This window comes from Pteropus medius, unplaced genomic scaffold (genome assembly GCF_902729225.1).
Source record: "Pteropus medius unplaced genomic scaffold, Ma_sr-lr_union100, whole genome shotgun sequence".
Classification (NCBI taxonomy): domain Eukaryota; kingdom Metazoa; phylum Chordata; class Mammalia; order Chiroptera; family Pteropodidae; genus Pteropus; species Pteropus medius.
Window position 1 is genome coordinate 19,538,834 of NW_024347791.1, and position 27,758 is coordinate 19,566,591.

At 35.4% G+C, this 27,758-nt stretch overlaps 1 protein-coding gene across 1 annotated transcript in view; it reads right to left on the reverse strand.

Annotated features, from left to right (window-relative positions):
- Nucleotides 1-27,758, reverse strand: part of GRM3 (glutamate metabotropic receptor 3) — a 208,387-nt gene that overhangs the window by 25,767 nt on the left and 154,862 nt on the right. The gene's annotated exons all lie outside the window — the stretch shown is intronic.

The window sequence follows — 27,758 nt, forward strand, 5'->3', positions numbered from 1 at the left end:
GTAGCATGTTCCTATTCACATAAACACATAGAACCTGGATATTCTTAAGGCACCAACAGTATGAAGAAGATATGTAACTATGCTTTAAAGATTGTCTTAATTATAAAGTATCAGTAGCCCTCAGCTAAATGACCTGTTATCAACTGTGTCCTTTTCCTCTAGCTATTTGTGAGTTCCTAAGCTGTAACTTTCTAAGCATCTATGTTTCTTCTAGCTGCTGCTTATCATGTTTCGCTTGCCAATGTCAGCTGCCATTCTGATCACCAATTTTTATGCCACCTACTCTGGTCTACTGTGCACCTACTATTTCACACTGACAAGCTTTACTCTTTCCTTAAATGTAGAAGAATGTTTCTTATGTCTACATAATACACAGACAAACTCTATTAGTCAGAGTAGGCTTGATTGTATTGGTAAATAAACCTAAAATTGTTTAATGGCTTAAACACAATGGAAGTTAGATTTGTTAAAGGAATATGTTTAGATATTTCACCATTTTCACAGCTTATTTGTAAGCTTACAAAATTATATGTTACTTATTTGTAACCTGTAAAAGGAATTCTCAAACTTTTAATGTAGATTCTGTAAACAGAATAAACAAACTTAGTTTGACATAACAAAAGAATTCTGATATTGATTTCTACTCCTGAAAATACAGTAATAATATTTCAATTTCCATTTTTTTCTTAATTGAAAATGTCAAGCATTAATAAATTTTTTAATGATCCTAAGTTAGGACTTTAGCTCTGGCTTTTACATAATGTCGCCAGTGTTTCTCATGAGGTTATTTTTAAATTGAGGGGCAGAATATATGTGGACTTTTCATCAGTTTTTTCCTTGCTCCCTTTTTGTTTTGAAAATTTTAAACTTACAGAAATGATGAAAGACAAGTATACTGGATATGATGTGATTGGAATCACCTGGAATTAACTAGTTGTTAACATGTTGTTGCATTTGCTTTTTCTCTTTTTCTGTTTTTTTGTTTTTGTTTTTTGCCAAAATACTGCTATTAAATATTTACTGTTAAAAAGTATACAAATATGAAGTACCAATATTAATAAAGAGCAAGGATTGGAAAACTATGGCCCACAAACCAAATGGGTTTCTGTCTGTTGCCTGTTTTGTAAATAAAATTTTATTGAAACACATCCTTACTCATTTGTTAATATATTACCTATGGGTGCTTTACCACAACAGTAGAGTTGAGTAGTTGCACTAGAGATTGTACAGTTTTAAAATATTTTTTATATAATGCAGTCCATAAAAATTTGCATATTCCTGAAATAGAGCCAAAGAAACTCATATACAACAGTTTGGAGCATACCAGTTGGGATTAAAGTTAAATATTTACATATTTATGAGTCAGAAATAACATTCCTACACATGTACCCAGAGAAATTCTTGCACATATGTGCCAAAAACATGTAGATGAATGTTATTAGAATTGTTTATAAGGGGAAAAGCAACTGGAAATAACTTCAATTTCCAATAGTGCTCACAAATTATTTTGTGGATTATTCACAATTTTATGATGTTGCACAATTAAACAACGAGTTATAGGAAAGATGATGCATGTATTTTAGAAATAATATTGTGTGAAACGACTATATGATTCTTTTATAAAGTTCTAAGATGAACAAAACTAAAAATATCATTTGAGGATACATACAGAAATGATACTTTTTTTCAAAAAGTGAATGATGATAACAAAATTCAGGATAGAGCATATTGGCTGGAGCAGTGGTATGCAGAGGGGTGGGTTAAGGAAGAGCAGAAAGGTGAATATCAATTTAATAAATTCTGCTTCTTGTTTGGAGTATTTTTCATGGATGATTATTTTATTGCTGTGTTCCATAAATTGCATTGAGTTAAGCATACTCTTTGTATGATGGCATTTCATAATCAAAATATTTAAAAATTAAAATTTGAGGATATACTTCTCCAGTCACATACACAAAAATGTGTTAATCTAATTCTTGGGAACGAATGCTCCAAGGTATATTTCTCCTCTCACATTTGGGGATTGGGAATTTAATTATGATCAATTGCTTCTGTTGATATAATGAATTACTAAGAGATTTGCTAAGATATATTGGAAAGAATAGTTTACATTCCACTTAAGTGGCATCAAAAACAATTAAAAAATCGATAAATTTAACAAAATATGTGAAAGACTTATATGAACACTAATGAAAAAAGAATGCTAGAACAAATGAAAAGACATACAATATTCTTAGATAGGATTCAGTTCTCTCCTAGTTGATTTTAATAATAATAATATAAAAAGTAAATTTCAATAAAAATACCAATTTAAAAAAACTAAAAAATTTGATTCTTAAGTTCATTTGGAAAAACAAATCAGCAAGAATGATTAGGATAGAGGGGAAAAAACTGGCGTAGATGATAGAGGCTCTGTTCATTCCTCTGGTGACCAAATCAAAGCTGTGACGGAAACAAGGAGCAAGCAGTAAGGAAAAATCACCTGGGATCTTGATGAACAAGCCATACAACTAGGGAGAAGTCCAAGAAAGCACCCTGCAAAGGCAGAAGGTAGGATGGGGCAAGGATGCGGGGCTGCCTGGTCTCCAGTGGCTGAGTGAGACAGTGGCTGAGTGAGACAGAGGCTGTGGCAGCAGCAGACTCCTCTTAAAGGAGCCATGTCCACAAGCAGATTTTTGCAGTGACGGATCTGCTCACTCTGAGCACCAGTGCCTATTCGGCTGCGCGCAGGGGGTACCAGGTACTTACAGGCAGACATTGTCGGAGTGAGGGCTGAGGTGAAAATCGCTCTGTACAGAGTGCCGGCAGTATCCATTGTTCCCTGTTGAGCCTTCCCCACTCCCAGTGCGCAGACACAGCACCGCCATAGCCATGACGTCATCAAACTGGATAACAGAGATCGCTCCTCCCGGAGGATTCCCTGAAACTCCACCTCCCCCAACTTGCGGCCCCACCCAAACCACATCCAGGTATATCCTAAGTGAGCAGGTGCTCCTTGCTGAGCAATGCCTAGACTGACACTGGGGCAGCTGGCCTAGGTTTCTGGTGTGGCCTTTTGAAGCAACTGTAAGCATAGCATCCATGAATTGCTTGCTGAATCTTAACGGGTGGCCCTGGAAGGGTAGAGGCTTGGGCTAGACTTAGCCTGCAGCTGAATCCCTCTCAGGATTGTGCCACTGGACACCTACTTTACAAATCCACACTTATAAGACCGAGAGACTTAGGAGCTTTGTTGAGTACATAGAAACAGACACAGAAAGGCAGCCAAAATGGGAAGACAAAGAAGTAGAAACCATATGAGGGAATAGAACAGAGATCCAGATATAATGGAGTCAAGTAATCTAACAGATGCAGAATTCAAAACACTGGTTATAAAAGTGCTCAATGAACTTTTGGAAAGCGTAGATAAATTCGGTGAGAACTTCAGCAAAGAGATAAAAAACATAAAAATAGAAATGAAAATTATAAAAGGGAACCAGTCTGAAATGAATACATTATCTGAGATGAAAAAGATATTAAGTGGAATAAACAAATAAATAAACAAAGTAAATAAAGAAAAGGATCAAATGCCATTTCTAGAGGACGGGAAAGCCAAGGACGCTCAATCAAAATGGCAAGAGATAAGATGTCAAGACTATAAAAATAATTTAAGGAGGATATGGGACACTAGTAAGGGTCCAAATATCCATCTGATCAGCATAATTGAAGAAAATCAAGATGTTAAACAGCTGTTTGAAGAAATAATGATGAAGAAAATGGATGTAAAACCCCAAGAAGCTCAGAGAATCCCCAAAACCAGGGATCCAAAGAGACCCACACCAAGACACATCATAATTAAAATGCCAAAGGTTAAATACAAAGAAAGAAATTAAAAGCAGCAAGAGAAAAACAGATAGTTACCTATAAGAGAACATCCATAAGACTGGTAGGTGATTTCTCAAAAGAAACTATGCAGGACAGAAGGGCTTGGCAAAAAATATTCAACATGATGAAGACCCAGGATCTACACCAAGAATACTTTATCCAGCAAAGCTATCATTTAGAGTTGAAGGACAGATAAAGAGCTTCCCCGACAAAAATAAGCTAAAGGAATTTATCACCACCAAGCAAGAATTGCAGGAAATGTTGGAGGGACTTATTTAAAAAGAAAAAATACAAAGGACTCACTTCAGATTAAAAGACACACACAGACTAAAAGGAAAGGGATGGAAAAAGATATTGCTTTGATGGACCTAGAAGGTATTTAAGACAGAGAAAGATAAACACTATATGATTTCACTTAGATGTGGAATTTAAGGAATAAAAAGGACAAACTAATCAAAAGTAGACTCACAAATATAGTGGACAATTTGGTGACAGACAGAGGGGAGGGGGGTTTGGGGGCCTGGGAAATGGAGTGAAGGGTTAAAGAAGTACAAATTAGTAGCTGATGGATGGTCATGGAGATGGGGAGCATGGCATAGGAAATACAGCTAGCATTAATACGTTGGCTAGGTGGAGGGTCAGGGGAGGGAAGGAGCAATTGGGGGAATCATTTTACGAACTATATAGATGTCTAACCAATGTACCGTATAGTTGAATCTAATTAAAATAAATAAATTAAAAAAAGAGAATGATCAGGAAAAAGAGGAGCGGCGAGGGAGCACTAGCACTACCAGATATTAATACATATTAAAAAGCCTCAGTCATTAAAACAGTATGGTACTGACTCATGAGTACATGGGTAAACCAATGAAGTTGTGTGAAATATCCATAAATATATCTAATACATGCTAGGATTTTACCTATGATGAAGGTGGCACCTCAAACAAGTTAAGATAGATATTCAATAAATGATGTCAGGCAACTGTTTAGTTAAATGGAAAAAGTTAATTAGGTCTAAATTTTATAATTTATACCCAAATAAATTCTAAAAGGTTAAAGTTTTTATATGTGAAAAATAAAACCGTACAGTTATAAAAATTTTTTAAAAGAATGAGTTACTTTAATATTGGAATTGGTGAAGTTCTTTTTAACTAGTGGTGAAAATACAGAAACTATAAAACAACATTTTAAATCTAATTATATGAAATTAAAACAAATTCTGAATAACAACCTACAAAAGTATGATAGGAGCACAAATGACAAGCTAGGAAATAAGATATACAACTGATATAATTTATAATATATAAAAAATTCTAATAAACCAAAGGAAAAATGACCTAAGAATATGAACAGGAATTTCACTAAATGGAAAAACAAATAGTCCTTAAAAATATGAAAATATGTTTAACATTAGTTAAAATAAAGAAAAATGCAAATTGTTATAAGCAGAATAATGGTCCCTCAAAATGTCTCCTAAAAGCTGGAAAAGGCCAAAAAAAAAGGGATTCTAATCTAATGCCTCTGAATTCAGAAAGGAATGCAGCCCTACTGACATCTAATTTTTAGCCCAGTGTGATCCATTCTGGATCCATTTGGATCTAACCTCCAGAACTGTTAGATAACAAATTTATGATTTAAGTGACTAACTTTGTCATAATTTGTTACAAAGACAATAGAAAACTAATACAAAAAGTAAAATCATTTTGCATTTTTACATGTATTTTGTTAATGAGGCTCTAGTGAAGCAAGAGCTCCCTTACACTAGCGGGTAGGTAAAGTGGTACACTTCCAATGGAGGGCGATTTGAAAAAATTTTCGAAATTACAAATGCATGTATCTTTGGACTTAGCAACTTCAACTTGTGGAATGTATCCTATAGATAATACTTGCATATGTGTGAAATGATGTTTTTACCATGTTGTTTATTGTAGGATTGTTAATTGGAAAAAAATTGGAAAAAATCAATAATGAGTAAAATGGAATACTATCCAGCTATGTGCCACATATTATGGAGCTATAAATAAATCTAAAAGTCACATTGTTATCTGTAAAAAATTAAGGTGTAATACAATATATTTAATATAAAATTTATGATGTTACTTTTTATATAAATAGGAAAAATAAAAGAGTATTTTTTTTTCTTTTATGTAAAGAAACTCTGGAAGAATACCCAAGAATCGTGGTTACCAATGGGCAAGAGCTGGGAAATGAGCAGCTGCATGGCAAAAATGGGAAGGAAATTTTTACTGAATTCTTTAATATACTTTTTGCATTTTGAAATGTGAATGTATTACCTATTCAAAACAGAAAAATAAAAAAGGAAAATATAATTCAATAATTGAGGATTACCAGATGTTAAGTAAACTTCTAACCTGAAAGAGACTGAAACAACCAGAAAAAGAAACTTGAAGTAAATAGACAATGCAGGGAGCAAAAGACAAAAGCTTTAAAACAATAATATACTCAGAGAGATAAGAGAAGATTTTGTATCTATGAAATACGTATGATATATTCTTAAAAAGGAACATTCACAGAACAAGGATGATCTTTTGGAAATAAAGTAGCATAAATCAAAATTCAACAAGGATTGAAAGATAAATTTGTGAAAACTCTCAGTTTGACAAAAATACTGAAGTGGAAAGTAGAAAATAAAACAGGAAAATTAAAGAATATTTTGTGAAATTTCAACATACGATCAACAGGAGTTCCAGAAAGAGATGAAGAAAACAGAGAGGAGAACATTATTTAAAGAGTCAAAATGAATAACTGTGGAGCATGAACTTGACCTAAGAAAGAGTGAAGCAATGGACTGTTGTTCTTTCTTATAAGCCTGTTGAATTCATATAAAAATTATGCACATGTATTATTTTCATAAAAATAAAGAAATTATAAACTTAAAAAAGTGTAAGGAATGATTGAGTAGGGTCAGGTAGCACAGCTTGCAAAGTAAATTATGAAAATGAGACCACAGCAAATATTATAACGAGTGCTTGAAAGGTGAGTGTGCAACAAATAGTACTTTTGGTGGAATTTTGTTTTTTTAATATAAGTTTACCTTTTACTAAATTTGTTTTGTTAGAATGTAACAAAGTATGGTCTAGTGTCTAAATCATTTACGTACATAAAACACATTAAGGGAGTACTTCAAATAAATGCATTACAAATTCTAAGCAAAAATCCATTGACCAAGCAGAAGGGCCTTGATCTTCAGTTAGGAATAAAATATTGCTGTGTCTATAGTAGGATGAGAAAGAATAAATGAAGAACCTAGAAAAAAAAGGTAAACCATGTCTGTCAAATATTCTACATGTGAGAATAATCCTGTTTCTGAATGGCTATTCTGAACATGACTTGCCTGGGTAGTGAGGAGGCGGGTAATAAAACTAGCTCTTTCTCAGGTGCTGCTGGAGTGACTTCAAGTGACAGATAAGCTTGAAGCTCTAGGAGACTGATCCCGATGCCTTCCTGATGAACTTAGGGTTGCTTCTAAGTCAAATGACTCACCTGGGAAATAGTTATAGTCCAGTGAACTGTCACTATGGTCCTCTGGCGATCAGTTGAATAGTTCTTTAGAGTGACAAAATTCTGGGGACTTTCCTATTTCTTAGGTAGAGTATCACCAAGGGAGCAAGCATCATTTGAAATGGAAAGGCAAATCACTTCACCTTTTGTTGTTGCAATAGCATGCAAAACCCAAATTGAAGGGAGAAAAAAGAAACTGGAAAGAGGGCAGATTTTTTTTGTTGTTTTCAAAAAGACTTACAACCTTCTCCAAGATCTAATTTCAAGCCCCTCACTACTCTAGTTCCTCATAATCAAGTCCTCACTTTTCAGAAGGAGCCTGATGTGGCCTCAAGTCAGAAGAATGACTTCTCTGTTTAGCTTATTATCCAATTAGTTCGGACCTTAGTTTCAAATGAATTTATTTGAGAACTTTAATACCAAGGTGACCAGTCCTCCTAGTGCCCACTTGGTAGGGATGAGGTGAGTCTGTACCTTACAAGTATCACAGGTCGATGGCAGGAGAAAATTAAATTGACTATTTTTTTCTTCTCAGACGGAAGTCCATTTAAGGTAAGACAATAATGTGACTCTTAACAGGCTTTCAGTAACGGGACTATAACTGCCACTGCCTGGGTTCACATTCATAAATACTAATGGAAATTGCAAAAGCTACTAATAGCGACGTGGCTCCAATTTTACAACATTTTACAACCAGGCCCTCAACTGAGATTTCTGTGAACTAATTTGATGAACTGGAATGAAGACCTATAGACGAGGAGACAAAAAATGATATCTCCCTTGAAAGACCTTTTAGAAGTCAAGAAAGTAAAGACATCAAAATCCTTTGGTTAGAGCAAACAGAATCTTTTACAAACATCATGCAGCTGGGAGATAAGAAAGAATAAGAATGAATCCTTGGCTATCTGTAATTAATTTACCTATAGATTAGGAACAAAATTGCTAATGCATTTCCACAGTTATTTACCAACAGAGCATAGCTGCTGGGAAAAAGACCACCTAGAAATCTTAGATGTTCAGTCTCACTTATGAAAAGGTTCTGTAAGTATCGAAGGGGTACAGTGAAAGTGAGTGAGAAAAGCTATTGAAAGAGCATTGTTTTTTTAACGGTATTATGACTTTTGAAAAGAACCTTCTTCATTTCTGAAAACAGCATGGCTAATACTTCTAATGCTTCATTACACATTTTGCTGGTTTCTCTATCTAGAGTCTACATATTGTTGCTGGAAATCTTCAGCACTCAAAGCAGCTCAGAAAGGAACAATCCACTCTTAGACTGAGAATAAAGAATGCGGAGGCAAGGCACAGCAAAGAGCAGTGAGTGAAAATTAGTGATTCCTGATCCCCTCTGCCCCCAATCCAAGAATCAGGCTCAGGGCCCACCTTTGCGTATTTTATTTATTTCAGCTGGAAGTCTTGTGGTAGCCTCTGTATCTTTGGTTCGGAACCCTCTTTAATGTGAGCTAATGCTACCATCACATCTTTTTTCTACCCTCTCTTCCTGAACTCCTCCCACCCTCTTCGTTACATAATCTACAGCTTTTCTCACATTTCTTATGATAAATGTTTAGATTTTTAAAAACTTTTTGAAATATGTATGCAGGAAAAGGGTAAAAATAAGTGAATTGTCATAAAGTGAACATATCCATGTAACATGAATGTTAAGAAGTGAAACACTACTAGTTCCTTTGTTCCTGTTCCCATCTCCCCTTCTTTCCTCCCCAAAGGCAACCACCATCATACCTTTTGGTACCATGAAGTTTATGACATCAAAACCCAATATTAAACTTTATATCGATGTAATTATAAAGTATGTATTTTTTTAACCAACATATTTTGCTCAAAATTAAGTTTGGTGCGATTTCTTGCAATAGTGATGAGAAGCTACAGTTGGTTCATTTTTATTGATGTATAGTATTTTATTATATGGATATGCCACATTTTTTAAGGTGTGTTTCTATTATAGATATTTCTTTTTTCTTTCTTTAAATCTGTAGCCTGTATGAATAAAGCTGTCTTTAGCTGAGTTATCCCAGAAGCAAACCCTGAGACATAGATTTGAATTCAAATCGATTTGGGAGTTTATAGGGGAGTGGAGAAGTAAGATATAGACAGGAGAAAGAATCCAATATAGAGTGTATCTGTGAATGCATGAGGGTCTCATTCTCACTGGAGTCCTTTGAGAGATAGCACAGAATGGGAGCTGAAACATAATACCCCAGCTTACTCACTAATGGATGGGACAACTCTTGTTTGTCATTGGTTGATGGCTACTCCAGGTGTGGCAATGTTATGGCAATTTTGACTGTTCGAGGAACACACAGAGCATGCTCCTGTGGCCAGAGAAAACTTCCTAGCAGAGGGTCATAGATAGTTATGTTAAGAAGCCATTGGCATGTATAAGAATAGTGAGTGCTAAGGAAATTTGAGGGAGGCACTGAAAGCATCTCCTACCTGCTGCTACAACTATTCTTATATGTGGATGCATTTCTGTTGTGTGTATATGTATGAGTGTATGTGTACACCGTAGTGAAATTGCTATGAGCGTGAGTTCTCATTGCTTCAGTACTTTAATGTTGATGCCTTTGAATTTTAGCCATTCTTGAGGAGATGTAGTGCTATCTCGAACATTGTGCCATTAGGTTATCAGCCTAATGTGCTGACATAGTGTCCTATACATTTAACTTTAAGAAAATTGACTATAACATCTTGGGAAAGTATCTTCTGTGTGTCTATCTCTTCACTATATCCTAGGCCTCTCTAGGCCAAGAATAATGTCTCATTCATCTTTGTACTCTCATCATCAGAAGCAGTGCTAGGCACATAGTAGGCGTTCCCTAATTGTTTTATAAAGTGATTATTACACTTAATAGACTGAATAGCATCATCTTAGGAATTTAAAAACAGCCATACCAGAGACCAATTAAATATCAATCTTAGGAAATGGGCCTTTGTACTTGTATTTTAATAGTTTACTATATTACTATGCAGTCCAGGTTAAAACCATTAGTTCCCAGCCAGGTAATTATTATTTTGCCCCCCAGAAAACATTTGGCAATGTTTGGAGATATTTTTGGTTGTCACGACTCAGGGTGGGGGCTACCACTGGCATCTTATGCACAGAATACATCCTCACGACAAACAATTACATCCAGTCCAAAATGTCAGTAGTGCCAAGATTAAGAAAAACTGGTTTAGGGTAATAATAAATGTTTGGATTTCTAGAAATATTCTGATAATCTCAAACGTCTTTATAAATTGAAAACACCCATGCCAGATGAACTCTTTATGGTATTATCATATTGAGGTTACTATTACCTAGTCTTTTTTTCTCCTACAGTCATTTTCAGCTTCTAGACACAATCCCTTCAATATTCTCTTTCAAAGCCCTCATCTTTTCACATTCAACAGCTTTACTGAACCTTGTTTCCATTTACCTCCACCTCTAACACCGACCCTATTTCATACACATCTTCATGGTTTTCCTTTTATTCCCTTTTGAAAAATCAGTCAGCTCAGCTGGATGTCTCCTTGCTGTCAATCCCCTTCCAGGAAAGAAGCAATTTCTTGTGTGTAGCAGGAGTAGGTGTCATGTCATACAGTGATCCCTGGTATATCTGTGGGGGGTTGGTTCAAGGACACCCATGAACATAAAAATCTGCAAATGCTTAAGTCCCTTATATAAAATGGTGTATCATTTGCATATAACCTATATTTGCATATAGGTTACAGCAAAGTACACTTACATATCACTTCATTCATGTGGATTCAGCATAGGGCTCGGCACTTGGCAAATTCAAGTTTTGGTTTTTGAAACTTTTCTGGGAATTTTTTCCTGAATATTTTAAATCTGAGGTTGGTTGAATCTAAGATGTGAAACTTGCAGATTTACAGTAAGAGTAGCTGTTGGTAAAGAGCATTACGTGGAGTCTCTGAGGGAATTTCTCCAGTTACCATGATGTCCCCAGCACAAACCAAAGCACCCAAGAACATGGTTACTTTGCAACAGTCACCACAGGTTTTCAGTTTGGAAAATAAATTGTGAATTCTGAGGATGAATTAAATCTGTCCTCATATTTTTAAATATGACTAGATCAAGTAGTGGAGCATATATTAAAAAAAAACAGACTAAAAGATTTTCTCACAACAAAGTTGGATATTAGTATAATTCTATAACTTAAAAAAATAGAAGGCATATGTTTCCTATTGTTCTGCTCTTAAATCACTTCACTTGCTGTGTTACTGATATAAACACTACAGAAGAGTGAACCATGATATGGACAGAAGGTGAAAATAGCTGAGAAAATCCCTTTCAGAGGTTGTAGTAAGTCAGCTGTGCAAACTATTCAAAAATGTGTTTGAAAAACAGTAGCAGAGCTAATGTTCTGAAGAACATAATCACAGTAACAAGGATACTTAATAAAACGAGCTTTCCATTTTTAAACAATCAATATACTACTTTATATAAAAAGCACAACAGCAAAAATTTATTCAGCCTCAAAGATGAACTTTGCAGAGATAAGCACAGCAGCTTAGCATGGAGTAATGGAAATTTCTATGGGTGAAGCAAATTAATTTCTATTCTCTTGCTTTATGCATGCACGGATGTGCATTTGACTCTTTGTGTAGTATCATGTATAGAGAATACAAGGGAAAATAAATTACTTTTCCTCCTGCCGCATAGGTCTATCATTAGGTTGTCATGTTTTTCCTGAGCCACTGTAGCACATCCTGGTCTTCTGTCTTCACAGAGAAGGGCTACTTTTTGAACCACAAGATTTTAAGGGATCTTGTCAGGTCATCAAGCACATCTACACATTGTTAAAAAATTCTAAACTCCATCTTCTTAAACAAGTTTCTTTTCTACTGGAAATAATTAAGGTAACAAAATTCAAATTAATAGTTTTAAGTTTTTCTCTTCAATTTGTGCCATAATGTCTATTTTGAATTATTCTAAAAATAAGGGTGCCAAGGTTATCATAAATCTGATTATTTTGTTTCTTCTTTAAAAATATTCCTGGAAATTGATCAACCTCAGAAATCATTTTAGCTCATATGAGTCTCACATCTACTCTTCCTCCAATTGTGTTAAATTAATAAGGTAGATAAAATTAACTTGGTGGTAGAACCCTAACATATCCCTTAAACATAACAATGATATATTATATAATTATATAATATATATTTATGTGTTATATATAACACAATATATATTGATTATAGAATATACATTAATTATAGAACATATATTATATACATTTATTTTATAATATATTATATATTGTATAATATATTAAATATTTGATATTACTATATTATATATTTGATATTACTATATTATATCATCTTACATATAATATAATATATACTTTTATATAATGTGATGTAATATATAATATATAGTTATTATGCTTAAGGATTATGTTTGAGTTCTATCACCAAGTTAATATTACTTCTTAAAAAATTATATATATGGCTATAATTTTCTTGCTTAAATTCCCACACTTTCTGTATGGTATTTTTCCTGAAAAATCAAGAGATCGGGCATTGTTAAGACCCAAGGCTTTAACCAAAGTCATCCTTGAAATCAATGGAGAAAATGATGGCATTTTCATACCCAAGCAGGCATGTTTTAATGAAGTAGACAGAAGAGCCTCGGGGCTCTTCCACTCTTTTTTCTCATCTCCCTTTTTTCCTCAGCATACCTTCTTGTTCCCAATACCCAAGATTCCTATGTGCACTTAAGGAAAACCAATTCCTATTAAAGTACTACATTCTGTTTATGTTACTGCTTTCAGGGATATTCATATTGAAAGAGGATGTTCACAGTCAAAGGATAATATGAAAGACCAAATAGATAAATTACTGATGATGGAATTTGATATCTCAGTGGAGAAAGAATTTGGGGCAGAAGGTTTGTTCAGCTTTCCTAAAATATCCTTTGGAGTTTAGTATTAGGCCCTAGAAAAGGAAATTTCTGCTCCTTAGTTTCCATCGTTTCTGATTTTACTTTTCCACAGAGAATTTGCAGATCTGACATTCTTTCCCTAATTGACAGTGTCACAGTAATTAAGAGATAGAGGCAAATGCTCTTCTACTTCCAATAGACTGACAGAGGGACCAACTTCTCAGGGTCAGCCTTGACCATCTCCCTGCTCACCTTTGCATTTCCAGTCTTCAGGCTGATGGACTGGGTGGCATTTGCCTAGCAGCTCTAACCCTCCTTCAGGCTCTCTGTTCCACCTGCTACAGTTGGGGAAAGAAGACCTGCACCTCACTGAACTCATGCAGATGGTAGGGATATTAGGATAAGAAGGCTTGGAATCTGCTCTCATAACCTAGCCATTAGACAGGGGCTGTGGGAAACCAAAACCTTTTTGGGTTCTGGCCTTTGCGCAGTATTCTAGCTATAATGTCAGAGAAGACTTGTATTGGGGAGGAGGATGAGAAGGGAGATCAGGCACTTGCTCAGCTTTTAACAAAAAAATTAAAATTAGTTTCCTCTTGGCTCTTAATTCTTATATGTTTATAACCCAGGAGAAGAAAAGGAGAAAGTAGGATTTGGCATTTAATTCCATCCTAAATCCCTAAAACTCCTGAGAGAGGTAACCATGTACTTTCCCTGTTAGTTCTAGCTTATAACATATCTTGAAGAAAAGAGAAGAGAGCAATAAAGAGAAGGAAATAAATCTCAATTATTTGATAAATGATTTAATGGCAGCACTGAAATTTCAAATGTTTGTTTTCTTTCAAATTGGAGTTACAGGGCACATCCACCAGTACTAGAAGAAAAAGGGAAGGGCAGAGTAGAATAAAGAGAAGGAAAAAAGATAGTAGAAGTTGAGAAGATGGGATGGTGATGGCGAATACTGTCTGATCCATTTTTGCCTTGAAACTGGATATTGATTGCTGCTTTTATCCTACTTGTTCTCATTACAAATATGTACAATATGAATGGCACCTCAAGTGATGTCTGGAGTATGGGGAGTGCTATGTAAGGAAGTCATTGTTATTACTATGGCCTATTTCAATAGCCTCCAAGATGACTTTCTGTACCCAGTCTCACTCCTTTTTTTTCTGATTAACATTCCTCTTAAAACGTTTTGAAGGTACCACAACCACTATTATCTCATCATTACATTGTATGAAGGCCTGTATGTATTTCCTGTTGCATCCAGCCACAGGAAAAAAGTTCTGTGATCAAGTAATTAGCTGGATTAACAAAGCTAAACAGCTTTATTACTGGATGTAGGAGTTATTTCTTAGAGCATCAACTTTGTGAATCTGCTTTGAGAATCATCCAGAAATTGATGAGGTATATAGCCTTTTCCCAAGATCTGGACTGCCAAATTTTGTTTCAATTTATTTAATTAAGGAAGCTTAACATCTTGTGTATTGGTGTATCTTGGAACTACACTCTACCGAATAAAGTATCACCATGACTTTCACAGTCCTGCACAATCTGACCCACCTCACCAACGTATATCTTTCACTCTATCCTTTCACAATCCACAAGGAAACTTAACTGCCCCTCACCCTCTTTACCCATATGCAACCTGCACTTTCCCACCTGTGCAGCTTTACTCATACTGTTCCCCGTGCCTCATGTGCTTTCTTCTCGTAATACCTGTAAAACGGCACAGATATTACATCTTTGTCCTTTGCTGTTTCTCAGTTAAAAAGGTAAGTCCTTTCTGATCCCATATATAATGTTCCTTTTGTTTGGCACATATCATTTTTCTCTCACATTATAATTTTTTTCCTGTATCTCTCTTTCCTTACTATCATATTATCATGATATTGTGAACTCCTCAAAGGCAGAAACCAAACTTTATCGTCTTTTCAACAGCAATTGTAACCTGGGATCTATGAGCTAAATTCAGCCTGAAAATATGTTTTATTTGTCCTCTACGGTGTTTTCAAAATATCTGAATTAGTGCCCTTACTTGAAATATTGAGAGAAAAATTTTGATTTCTTCATTTCCTGAAACACAGGTAGACCTGACGACCCTGGAACTTGATTGCACAGCAGACAGAGTTGGCAGGAGTTCCAGTATCCTGCTTTCTCCTGGAGGTGGCGAGCCCACTTGATGATGTATTTGAATCCCCTCCCCTCCGCCCCTTAAACAGTATCTAATACCGAATAGATTCTTGAAGAATTTGTTTAAAGCCAGACATAATTACCTCACAAGTATCAAAGGGGGGGGGATGGGAAATTCCACTAGTTAGAAATAAAATTATACATTTTTAAATTTGATTTATGTTTTTCAAAATGAGGAGAGAGGGAATAAATTGAGAAATTGTGTTGGTGGATAAAGCAAGTAAACAACTGATGCTTGACCATAAATGAACTCTCTTCTGGGGTCTGAGTGCCCATGTGTACACCTCTATCAGAGTGTGATTTGCCCTCAATAAGTTATTTATTTGCTCTGGGTCCTCCATCTAGACTGAGAGCTCCATGAGGGCTGGGGCTGTGTCATGTATCACTCTTCCCTGGAGTCTGACTGACAGCGTGTGTTGGAATCTCAGTTTCATCACTTACTGTTCACTTCACTTACGTGTGTTCAGTAACCCACAGGATTACTGGGAGAATTAGATTGAAAGTGCATAGCACAGTGTCTATATATAGAAAATGCTCCAGAACTTTTGGCTTGATTATTATAGCATCTGCCCTCTGGTAGTAGTCAATAAAAGTTTGTTAAGTAAATAAATGAATGAATGAATGAATGAATGAGTGAATCCGTTTCCACTACTATGTTGCCACTGTGTTGTCAACCACCTGGTTTTCTGAGACTTGGTTAAATGGTTTAGGTCTGTTCAAATAATCACCACATGAACCATAGCAGTTCTTTAGATGGCAGATTTTACCTAAATGAAACTAAAACCACCTAAATGTTTATGACATAATTTCTTTCTTTCTATTAAAAAAAATCTTTGCTCTTTATTCAGCCTGTTACCAAGGAATATATGATCTGTAATAATGTCCTGTTTTCCAAATTAAAAATTGCTAACGAATTAACTGAGCCCCACCCCATTCCACAATCTTGCTTGGTTACCTCTTCTAGAGTTGGATGTCAACACACACACACATGTAAAAAGCTAGAGATGGTGTAGTGTGTTGGATTTCATCTATAGGGCATAATTTTGGAAATGAGGAAGAAAGAACCTGTGACATTGTCCCTCTGTACCTTTGACATCTACCAATGACTTTCAGCAAAAATGTCTTTAAAGGTATAGAAGGACAATGTCATAGGTTCTTTCTTCCTCATTTCGAAAATTATGTCCTGTAGATGAAATCCAACACCACCACACCATCTCTAGCTTTTTACATGGAAGATGTCAAAGGGGAAAGATCCTGAAAGTCTGGAAGCATTTGCTTTGGGAAGTTTCTTATGATCTGAAGAAGCACAGGCACGCTTTCCTATCCATGTCCTGTTTTCTCAGAGAACCTATAAAATTTTTGATAGCAGAGATATAGTCTTATTATTTGCTAAAACCTTAGTACCTAGCACTAAAAAAATGTGTGCTGGATAAATGAATAAAGGAACCAGAGAAAGATGAATAATATGAGGCAAAAAGCAAGGAGCCTCCCCAAACATTAGCTGATAAGTTGATAAAATTCTTATAAACATAAGGTAACAGTATATTATTATATGGTGCTATAAATATTGTTATAACAGTCTGAAGGAACCCAAGGTTAACACTTCAAAGCTTTCGTCTGAAAACTGAAAAATATTTGGACGTGACATAGATTATCTGCTTGTATAAGATATTCAATATATACTACCCACTGAATTCATTTGGAAGAACCCAATTTCAGGTATTCACTTCTGTTACTATTTTAAAATAATGCCTTAGGGACAAGGTAACACTTTCTTACCTCTCCATCCACGCACCAGAATTAAGTTCCTGATTTAAGTCACAGCATGCACCCTGTCACATTGTTGATGTAGGTCTTTAGTCCAATCATGACAAGCCACGCTCAAAGCTATTTCTAGGCAAAATCATTAGACGTTTGAGTTTTGACTACCCTATCATCTTTTCCACAACATTTACACCCTTTCCATATGTTATGAGCCAGATAACTTTTCCACATCAAAACCTGCTCACAGAAAAGGGTGTGATTATTGGTTATAGAGACTTGAGAATAAATTTAAATCACTGTGAAAGTTTGCTTATAGGTTCATTTTGGAAAAGTCTGCAGTCATATTGCAGAAAATGAAGGCTTTGTTCTAGTTAATGGACTTGAACATGGTCACCTGGGAACAGATCGTTTTGGGAAGGCGGGGAAGAATATATTCAAGGGCAGCAGGGATTCTTTTTCATTTCCAGGTTCACCTGGAATTCAGCAGATGCCATCTTTACATAGCTACCTTCGACTCCAGTTTTATTTTAATTTCAGACTACTTTCTGATTTTGTTTTGTTTTATTTTGTTTTGCTTTGTGTTGTTTTTGACTATTTTCACTGTAGTAAGTGCTTTCCACTTCCAAGCTAATGACAGACAGCTTTGGAAGGAGGTGGAGATTGTTTGTGACTTTGGCATTCATGGCTTAGAACATTATTCATTTTGGATCAAATACCTCTGAGTAATTGCACTGCAGAAATTGCGGTTTTGAGGCAAGTCCATTCTCTGGTTGCTGATCATGGCCATTGTGATATGTTTGTGCCCTGAGGCCTGCTGGGCAGCCTGGCATTAGCTTCATCTCAGCCTCTCCATTTCTGATTGTTATTGCTACAGTGGTCAGTTTTCAATACTTTTTTTCAAACAGTTTCGAAATTGTCCTAGGAGGATTTCTTTTGTTGGCTTTAGGGTGTATGAATTGTCCTTGAATGCACTATATGGTCACTCATTTGAAGCACAAGCAATCAGCAATGACATTTTTAATATAGCAATTGGAATGAATGCAAAGTCCTTTTCCAAAGCTTCTCTTGATAATGTATGATTTGAGAAGGAAGAAATTTGCAAAAACTTTGTTGTAGGAATAAAGGGGAAAGGTGAACAATTATTTTTCCCCCTTAGATGTACTGCTTCCCACACATGCATAATGACATACAAACAATGACAGCTCTTACTTTCTTTTTTCATTTTCATCCTGTGAATTCAGCAAATGGCATCAAGCATCTCTGGCTGTGATAATTACCATGTAAAGGGAAGTGTTTTTTTCAGTGGAGTAGTTTGAGTTGGTAGAGCAGGCTTGGTGGGGGGTATAATTTACAAGCGGGATATATCTCACAACCAGGAGGTCTGAGACAGATACTTTGGCGTCATTGTGTGATGGCTGCGGGATAATCTAAGACTTCTTTGCCTAGTTCCCATCAGAGTTATGATCAGTGAGATAGGGATTTGGTGCCCAGAAGAGAAATAGTAGTCAATAGGGTACAGCTTCATGCCCAGGAAGTGGACCTATGGAATGAGGCATTGCTGGATCAGAACTTCCTCTTTTATTCTTTGCTGGATCAGAACTTCCTCTTTTATTCTTATTTGTTGTATTTAGTTTCTGGAATTTTAGGTGCTCCTTGGAATTTATTAATACTGCAGACATCTGCTGGAAATTGAGGCATTTGGCATATATGCACCTTCTTTTATTCAATAATAAATACCCTTGCTCTAGTCCTTTGGATGCCTTCTCAACAGTTATTTCTTATCATCACATAAGGAAGAAAGCATAAACTGTATTTTCTGCTGCATGTGCATCTATTTGAATAGTGCTATATATCCACTCTTGTGCTTTACATACATCATCTGATGTAATTTAATCCAATAAAATGGGTGCTTATTGACATTTGATAGACGAGGGAACTAAGCATGAAAGAGATTGAGTCATACAACTAGTCAGTGAAAGTTTCCAAACCAAACTCGGGTCTGTATAGTTACAGCACTTGTGTTTTTAACTATGGTCTATCCTACCCTACTTTGACTCTTGGATTTCCCAGTCTAATTTGCATTTGTTCATGGTGCTTCATAAGTACTAAATGAGCTCATCTATTATAGTCATTTTCACATACTACTGTAGTTACCTTGAAGGCAGAAATCATGTGTTATTCATCCTTAATATTTAGTACAGTAAGAGGCACATAGTAAGCATTTCAACAATTGCCCATTGAATGAATAGAATACAGAGCTGTTCTTTCAGAAAAAATAAATGGACACCTTCACAGTGTTCCAGACAAGAAGGAATGCCCTGGTCTGTAATGTGAGGTAATGTCTAAGGAAATAGGCCTAGGTATGTGTGTGTGTGTGTGTGTGTGTGTGTGTGTGTGTGTAGTAGTTCATGGTTTACTTCAGTAGATCCAAACCTTTTGTGGTTCTAGACTGCATACCAGTTGTTTTTGTGGTATAATTGTTTTCTGAATAGATTTAGTGTTATTGCTTTGAACATCTCATTTATTAATAACTTTAGAGGCCATATGTGTGAATTTTAATTGTGGGCAATTAGAAAAATTACATCTTTTTAATTAGGCTGAAGGGAGAGATTTAGAAGGCCTTAAATTCTCTCCACATAGTAACACTATTAGGTGGGTTCCATCACTATTCCATTCACTAAAACAGCTCAGAAAGATTACATTTGTGTACTTCCAGAGAAAGAGATTTTTCAGCCTAATAAATGATTTCTCAGACTTTAGAGGAAAACCAACACCCCTCCCCCAATACCTGACAGTCTAGTCTTCACATTGAAGTAGAAACAATATTTCTAAAACCAAATTTGCTAGGTCACCGTCTTGATCCAAACCTTTCAATGGGTTTTTGCCTTCATGGAAAATAGTTCAAACTTCTAAACAGGAGACTTGATGTCTTTGACAATGGGATCCTTTTACCCTCCTAACGATTTAACCACTTTCTCCTATTCCTTCCTTCTCCCTGACACCTGTCCCTACCACTTTTGTCCCCAGACCATCCTGCTTAAGCTCTATGTTCCATGAGTACTAAACAATTCTTCATTTCCTGAAAGTTCCATGGTTTTTGTCTCTCTTTCTTTGCATATGTAATTTTCTTGGCCTGAGTCCCTCTTTACTTTAATAATTCATATATATGTTTCAAGATATTATTTTTGCTGAACCCCTAAATTATAATAAGTGACACTTCTCTGTATCTCCATAGTTTTTTGATTCTAACCTCAATTCTTTCATTTATTTATCTACACCTAGTAGACTCTAAGGCTAAAAGTGTGAACGACAGGCTATGATCTTTGCCTCCATGGAGGTTATCCTGGTGGGCTACAAACAAACAAATGAATAATATAACTTCAAATTGTGATAAATAAGTGCTATGACAAAAACTTAAACAAGATAATCATATGGTGAATGACAAGTTACGGTAGTTGGGAGAATTCTCCAGGTAGAGTGACCAAGGAAAACTTCTTTAGGAAAGTAATATTTGACCTGAGCTTAAAGGTAAGAAGGAGCTAGCCATGAAAGTCTCTGGAGGAAGAATATTTTAGTTGGTAGAATATCAACTTGGAGTAACAGGCAAGGCACTGGATCCTATAGAGTCTTATAGATTCTGGTAATGTGTTTAGATTTTATTCTATCATTAGCGACAGAGGATATGATATTATAATTAGATTTACATTTTTAACAGCTTGCTCTGATTACAATGTGAGGAATGAACTCTAAGAGTATAAGTATGGAGACAAGGAAAGCATTTAAGATGATATTTCAGGGATTGAAGCAAGAGCTCATGATGGGTAGGTTGGAAGAAGAGTACAAACAGTAAGAAGTGGTCAGATTTAGGACATATCTTTTGAAGTGGTGTTCATGAACTGAACATTGAGAATGAAGAAAACAGAGTCAATCTTTAATTGACTATAGATTTTTATTTAAACAGATGGATAATGGTGCCATTAACTGAAATTGGTAGAGGAGTGGTTGTGTTTTGGGGGGCAGTAAGGGAGGAGAGGTGAAAATAAAGAACTTTAGTTGGATATGTTAAACTTGAGGTGTTTTTAGCTATTCAAGATGAGATGTCAAGGAAGTCATAAATATACAAAATCTAGATATGAACAGAAAGGTCATGGTTGGAGGAAAGATATTTGTGAATCCTCATTAAATGGATAATGTTCAATGTGAGGGACTTGATGAGACAACTGAGAGAGGATTGGTAGGATAGAGCCTTGGGATGTTCCCATGTTTAGGGTTTAGATGAAGGATGAGTCTGCTAAGGAGACTAAGAAAAAAAGGTGGAGAAGGAATGAGAATAACAAAGAGAGTTTAGGATTGTGATAGTCATAGGAGAATAGTGTTTAAAAAATAAAAATAAAAAAGTCATAGAAGCCTAAAGAGGAACAAATAAAGAAGTGAATGGTCATTTGTGTCCAAAGTGGGTTAGATTTATCACATGGTATATAACCACCTCTTCACTCATGTGCACTCTCCAATAGATTCTTTCTTGAGGACAGAGACTGACACTTTCCTAGCCTCAATGTGTCAGTATAGGGCCTAAGCTATAGTAGGTGCTTAATAAGAATTTATTGAATGAATAAATGAATACCAAAGCCCAACAAGATGACAGCTGAACTCTGACAAGGCTCAGAAAATCTGGAAAATATTTGCTGTTTCTTGCACTGACCTCCACCCTAAGTTATACTAAAATTTTCTGTAATAGTTAACATAAAAAGTAATCAGAATCAGGCCCCAAACAGCTCATTTAATAATATTCATTTAAAAATGATGGACAGCCAGACAGAGTACACTGTACAGGGGGAACTGGGAAGAATAACAGCTATATTTTGAGTTAATTTTATATTCATAAGTAAGATTGGAATTGTAGCTCTGATTCACCTCATTGAAAGTGAAAAAAGAGAACTATTTCCCCACAGGAAATCTAAAACTGAATATAGATGATAATGGTGAATGGTGTTTTTGCTTAACTTTCAATAATGTATCATTTTATAATTTAATAACAATCCTAGGGAGATACATCAGAAGGGACACATAAAGCATTTAGGGTTCCTTGGAGAAAGGTACTCATAATTTTTAAATTATTGTGATAATTATTGGATAATTCAGAAGCTTAAAGCTACATCTGATCTACACTTTGACAAGCTTCATTTTCTGTGAGCTCCATTTCCAAACTGGGGAAAAGAATAAGTTATATGTATATTTTTTGTTTTACTGTTAGCATACCAACATTTTTTTCCCCCTCTGAGAACTCTGTATTTCTAAATATTGGAGTAACTCAGGGTTTAGTTCTGCACCCTTTTTTTCCTTTCCTCTCTACATCTTTTCCCAAAGTGATCTTATCTATTTTCTGTCAGTTTAAATATGCTGATGATTCCCAAATTTATCTGTAATTCAGAAATAGCTTCTGAAAATACAGGTACTCAAATCCAACTGCTTACTAGGCTATATATTCTGGAAGGTAGGAATTGATGTCTGTTTTATCCATGAGCGTGCCAAAAAATTCTTGACAGTAAGCTTCAAGAAATGTTTGTTGGAAAGCAATATTAACAATATGATGGGGGAACACTATGCTTTTCTTAGTTTACCCAGGTAATTATTGAAAGTTTCTGCCTTTGCTGGAGAGCACACTCCCAAATCTTGCTTCTCTTTCAATGCTCAATTCAATGCTGCCTCCTCCATAAAACAGCATATCTGCTCAGACAGGAGTGACTTATCTCCCTTCTAGGTACTCATGAAACTTTATTTGACCTTTTTCTTTTTAATTCAGGTAAAGTTAACATAACATTATATTAGTTTCACGTGTACAACATAATGATTTGGTATTTGTATATATTGTAAAATGATTACCACAGTAAGTCCAATTAACATCCATTTTCTGGCCTTTCTTATGGTACTTAGCCAGCCATGGATAAATTAATACGTGAATAATGAAATACAATAATCTCAATGCTGAACATATTTGTGATGAAAACCCAAGTCTCTCTCATCTGTTCGCTACAATGGATCATTTCAACCCTTGATTTTTGTTCTCCTTTATGAGTTGGTGTAGCTATAGACTGTGAGGTGGTTTCTATTTCTGAGGAGATTTGATTATCTATGAATAGAGAGACATTTTATCCTGATTAGCCCAGGACAGACCCAGTGTGTGGATGTTGTTCTGATGTAATCATTCATAGAGGTACCTTTTACTGTCAGAAGGGACTGTGTTAAATGATAAAGTTTATATTCACTCAACTGATAAAGGTGTAGAAATGCACAACCCTTGATAAATTTCAAAGTGTATACAGAGAAAAAAACAAGTAATATGGAATTGTGTATAATGTGAATAATTTCCCCAGAATCTTCATTTGCATTTGATGGTGGAAACTCGACTGTCCTTTTGCATAATGGGGGTGCTGTTTATTTTCTTGGGATCAATTTTGCTTATTACAACATGTCATGTGACATTTGGATAGGGAACATAGCTCAAAAACAAACACACAAACAGTAAGTTATCTCTTGTTAAAAAAAACCCACAAAACATCAAAAGAGACAATTGGTATTTGGATATTAGCTTAGAGATACCCCATAGATGAGCTCCCATATACACCTCAGCTCCCTAATTGGTCTTGTTTGTCCTCGTGAGGCGCCTAAAGCCTTTTCCCAGTGTGAGGGCAAGTTCCTAAAAGTCATTCATACTTTGTCCAGCAGATGGTGTGTTTGCAGCAAATTGTCCTTTTCTCCAAACTCCCCTTGACCTTGACCTCCCCCTAGGAAATTAACCACCAGGTTTCTGCCAGAACCTGCCATATTCAGGATGACATATGATGCTGTTAAAATAAAATATAAAGTTTAGAGAAAGATCAGTAATAAGTCCTAAATTGAACATAGATTTCAAGAAATTACCTCTAAAAGAGTCTAGAAATTAATAGTCCATAATATGATGAAAAACCCCAGCTGACATCAAAGGAACCTCTTGCCTTCTTTTTAAAGAATTCTGTTTAATGCATAATTCACTGAGTCCATGAAACATTCTGGGAACTTTTGGATGGATATCAGCCTTTTAATTCAAAATTATGCACTCTGGGAAATGGCTGGCACTGAAGGTGGCAAGCCTACTAGGTAATTTACACCAGCAATCAAATTGCAATTACAGAGGAGATTAAAACATGACTTTAAACAGCCTAACTCCGCCCTCAGGGCTACTAGCTGTTTAGTAAACATAGCAAAGGAGCCTGTAATTAAAGGAAACTTATAATTAAAAATTCTGACCCTCCCTCTTCAGCTTTGTCAGGGTGACATTAAGAAATCCCAGAGGAAAGGAAAGAAAGCCTCCTTTCAAATAAAGTTTGGGAGGGTGGCTTTATATATTCAAGAGGGTGTATCTCTTCTGATATTGTTTACCCCATCCTCTACTAGTTGTTTTTTTGAAGTTTATATTACTCTTGTTTTTTAAGAATAACTCAAAAGCTTTTCAAATCTGAAGACTGAATATGGAGGGGGTGAGTACATTCAGACTGTGATAGTGACACTGCCATATAATTTGAGGTGTTAGCTCTAAGACATAGGCTTTATAAAGAGTCAGTGCTACCTGTACACATCTTTTGATTATGCTTAGAATGTTTATAGTCTACTTTTCCTTGAGGAGCTTTAAAAAGCCATCGTGTCTGAATCTGGGGGGAAGGCCAAGCCCAAGGTAAATGTAAAATGATTTGGTGGGGAAGATTATCTTAGCCTTTCTCCTACTTCCTGGGTTTCAATTCCTCTAGACCCCATCTCCATGTACATTTTTTCCGGATCTCACCCTCAGCAACTCATGCTTAACTAGGGTTCTAGTCATGTCTCTTGGGAGGTCTTGAATTGCCAAAGAATTTTCCTCAGTAGAGAAAAGGTTAACATGATGATATGACAGGTGATGCTGCCAGAGTCCTGGCCACTGTGACATGTCCATACACATCCTACCTAACATTTAGAAATTTCATAGAGACCAAGGTATGGCTCGTTAACAACATATCTGCATAGCATTGTAGACTTTCTGTACTTCACTCTTGCTTTATTAATATTTTTAATTTCGATCAAGCCAATATGTTAAGCTAATCCTAAATGAATGATCACTCTAATGTTAACAATGCTTTAAAAATGAGGTTAATTAAAAATTCAGTTGGTGTTATTTATACCCTGAGGTAAATAACTGATTAAAGGATGAGGGTGAGGATATACAGGTCTCATTTTAAAGACTTTTAACTGTTTCCTTGTAGAAAGTTGATCTGACTCTAAGCAGATTGAGAAATTAAGATATTTTGGATGATGCCCAAGATGTTTCATTTCTAAAGACTCATGAAGCTGGAAAAGTGTTTTCTGAAACTCTCAGAAACATAATTAATTACTGAGTTAGGCCCTTAGAGACAAGAACTGCTTCAAGGCTGATATGGACCTTTTATCTAGTTAATTAGCTTTATGGAGAGAATTTTGCAAATTTAGCAGATGAGTATAGATTTTATTACTTGATATGCAATATAATTTATTTTATGTTGTATTTTTAAATTAGGAAAAATAAAGGAAAATAATCTTGGAACTCTGAAATAACTCCAGAAGTTCTGATAATAATGAGGGGCACTGTGATTAGACTTCATTCTCTCAACTAAATTATATCTCCAAAGGAAAATAAAAATCTAAGCACAGTGCCCTCTAAATGGATCAGTCATTTGAGAAAGGGGCTTTTGGTGTGACTCAGAAACTGAGTTGTTTACTATGTAGAGCAAACAAGTTTTCTACATATGAATGAACTAGGCTCTAAAAAGGTGTTCAGAAATCCCTTTGGTCCTAAATCCAAAGCAATTGAGGGGAGTTTATGCCCACAGTCCCATCATTTCCAGTAAACATGTCAAGTGGTAAAATGTGCATATTAGTCTCTTCCCAAATAGACCAATTTTTCCCCATCAAAAACCTGTTTGAATAAGATTATCCTTCATTTTCCCTGGAAATGTTGTGAAGAATTTCTCAGCAGCTATATCCTCCATCACAACTTTGATGCTCACTTTGGTTCTGTTTAGATTAAAATAGGTTTTGAAACCATTGGACCATCTGTGGCTTGGAACAAAAGTTTCAACAGAGATGCTTTTATGGTGAGTCAATCTTGGCCATAATTCTAACATCTTTTCAAGTAACACAAAGGTAACAAGCATCAGAGGTAAATACCAATTCTGCATCCACACACTCCAATGTTTACCTTCTTTTGTTAGCTGCTTCTCTTTGTTTCTTGGTGCACGACTGTATCAGCACAAGTGCATAGCCTTGTCCCAAATTTTGAATCACTCTCTGTCACTGAGAATCAGCTGAACTCTCCAATGCTTAGTCTCACATGTGCATTGTAAAATTGGTTACTTTTCTCAAAACTTAAAAAAATTATCTCAAGTTTTTCTTCTCTTATAATCATATGTATCTTCTTACTAGCACTTTAAATATTCTCACTTTCATAAAAACACATCAAACAAACTACAATGGTTGCGGACATCAGGACGACATACAATTGCTCATACTCTCATTTGCTTAGGGTAGTATGAGTAGAATTTTTGTTCTAGATCATAATTTTGCTAATCTAAATAAAAATGAATCAGCCGAAAGTCTGTAAGTAGAAAAATTTCTATTATATGTATATAAATTATATAATTTATATCAATAAATAAGATGTATCTAATATATATACCTTCTATTATAGTACATAGATAGAAATAGGCCTCTGGTTTCCTCATCTAATTAATGAGTATAATAGACTGAGAAGGGTGAAGAGAAGGAAGACAAACTATCAGAAGAATGTTCCCAACATCTCCTGAATTCAATAAAGTGACTCCACTTTTATCTGTTTTAAATACTGTATTTCTTTGTAAATACTGGTTTAGAAATAATTATGTTCTTTTTTTAAAGTTTGAAAACTTTGACTAAGTAACCTTGAAGTTTCCTTCACATTTTGCCAATGCAAGAAGGGTAAATGCAGGATAGAAAAACAAAAGTAGTTCATGGAATGATTTAATTGCTTTTATTGGTTCTTTTAGGACTAGGTTAAAAATGGCTTAAAGTTCAAAAGTTGATTCTTTATATTAGCAATCTGAAAAAAAATTGAAAAGACATAAAGCTAAATATTTTTTTCTAACCCTTTAGCAAATTTACTCTTGCCCTTCATCATGAACTTTTACTGTAATGATGGCTTATGGAGCAACTGGATGGCACCTCATGCACTAGAAACAAAAATTTATGGTTGAAATAAGTTCCTGTCAGTTTCTGCTCTCTCCTCCCTACTTCTTACCTGATGTTTCCCTTATGGTGATATTCACACAAAAATAGATGTTCTGGGCAATTATATTATGAGCTCTAAACAAACAGGAAAAATGACGCACTGGCCAGTGTCGATTAAAGATGCTTCCACAGGACAAGAAACAGCTTTGACTAGATGAAATTTTGATGAAGTGGGAAGAATGATCACTTGTTTTAGTGG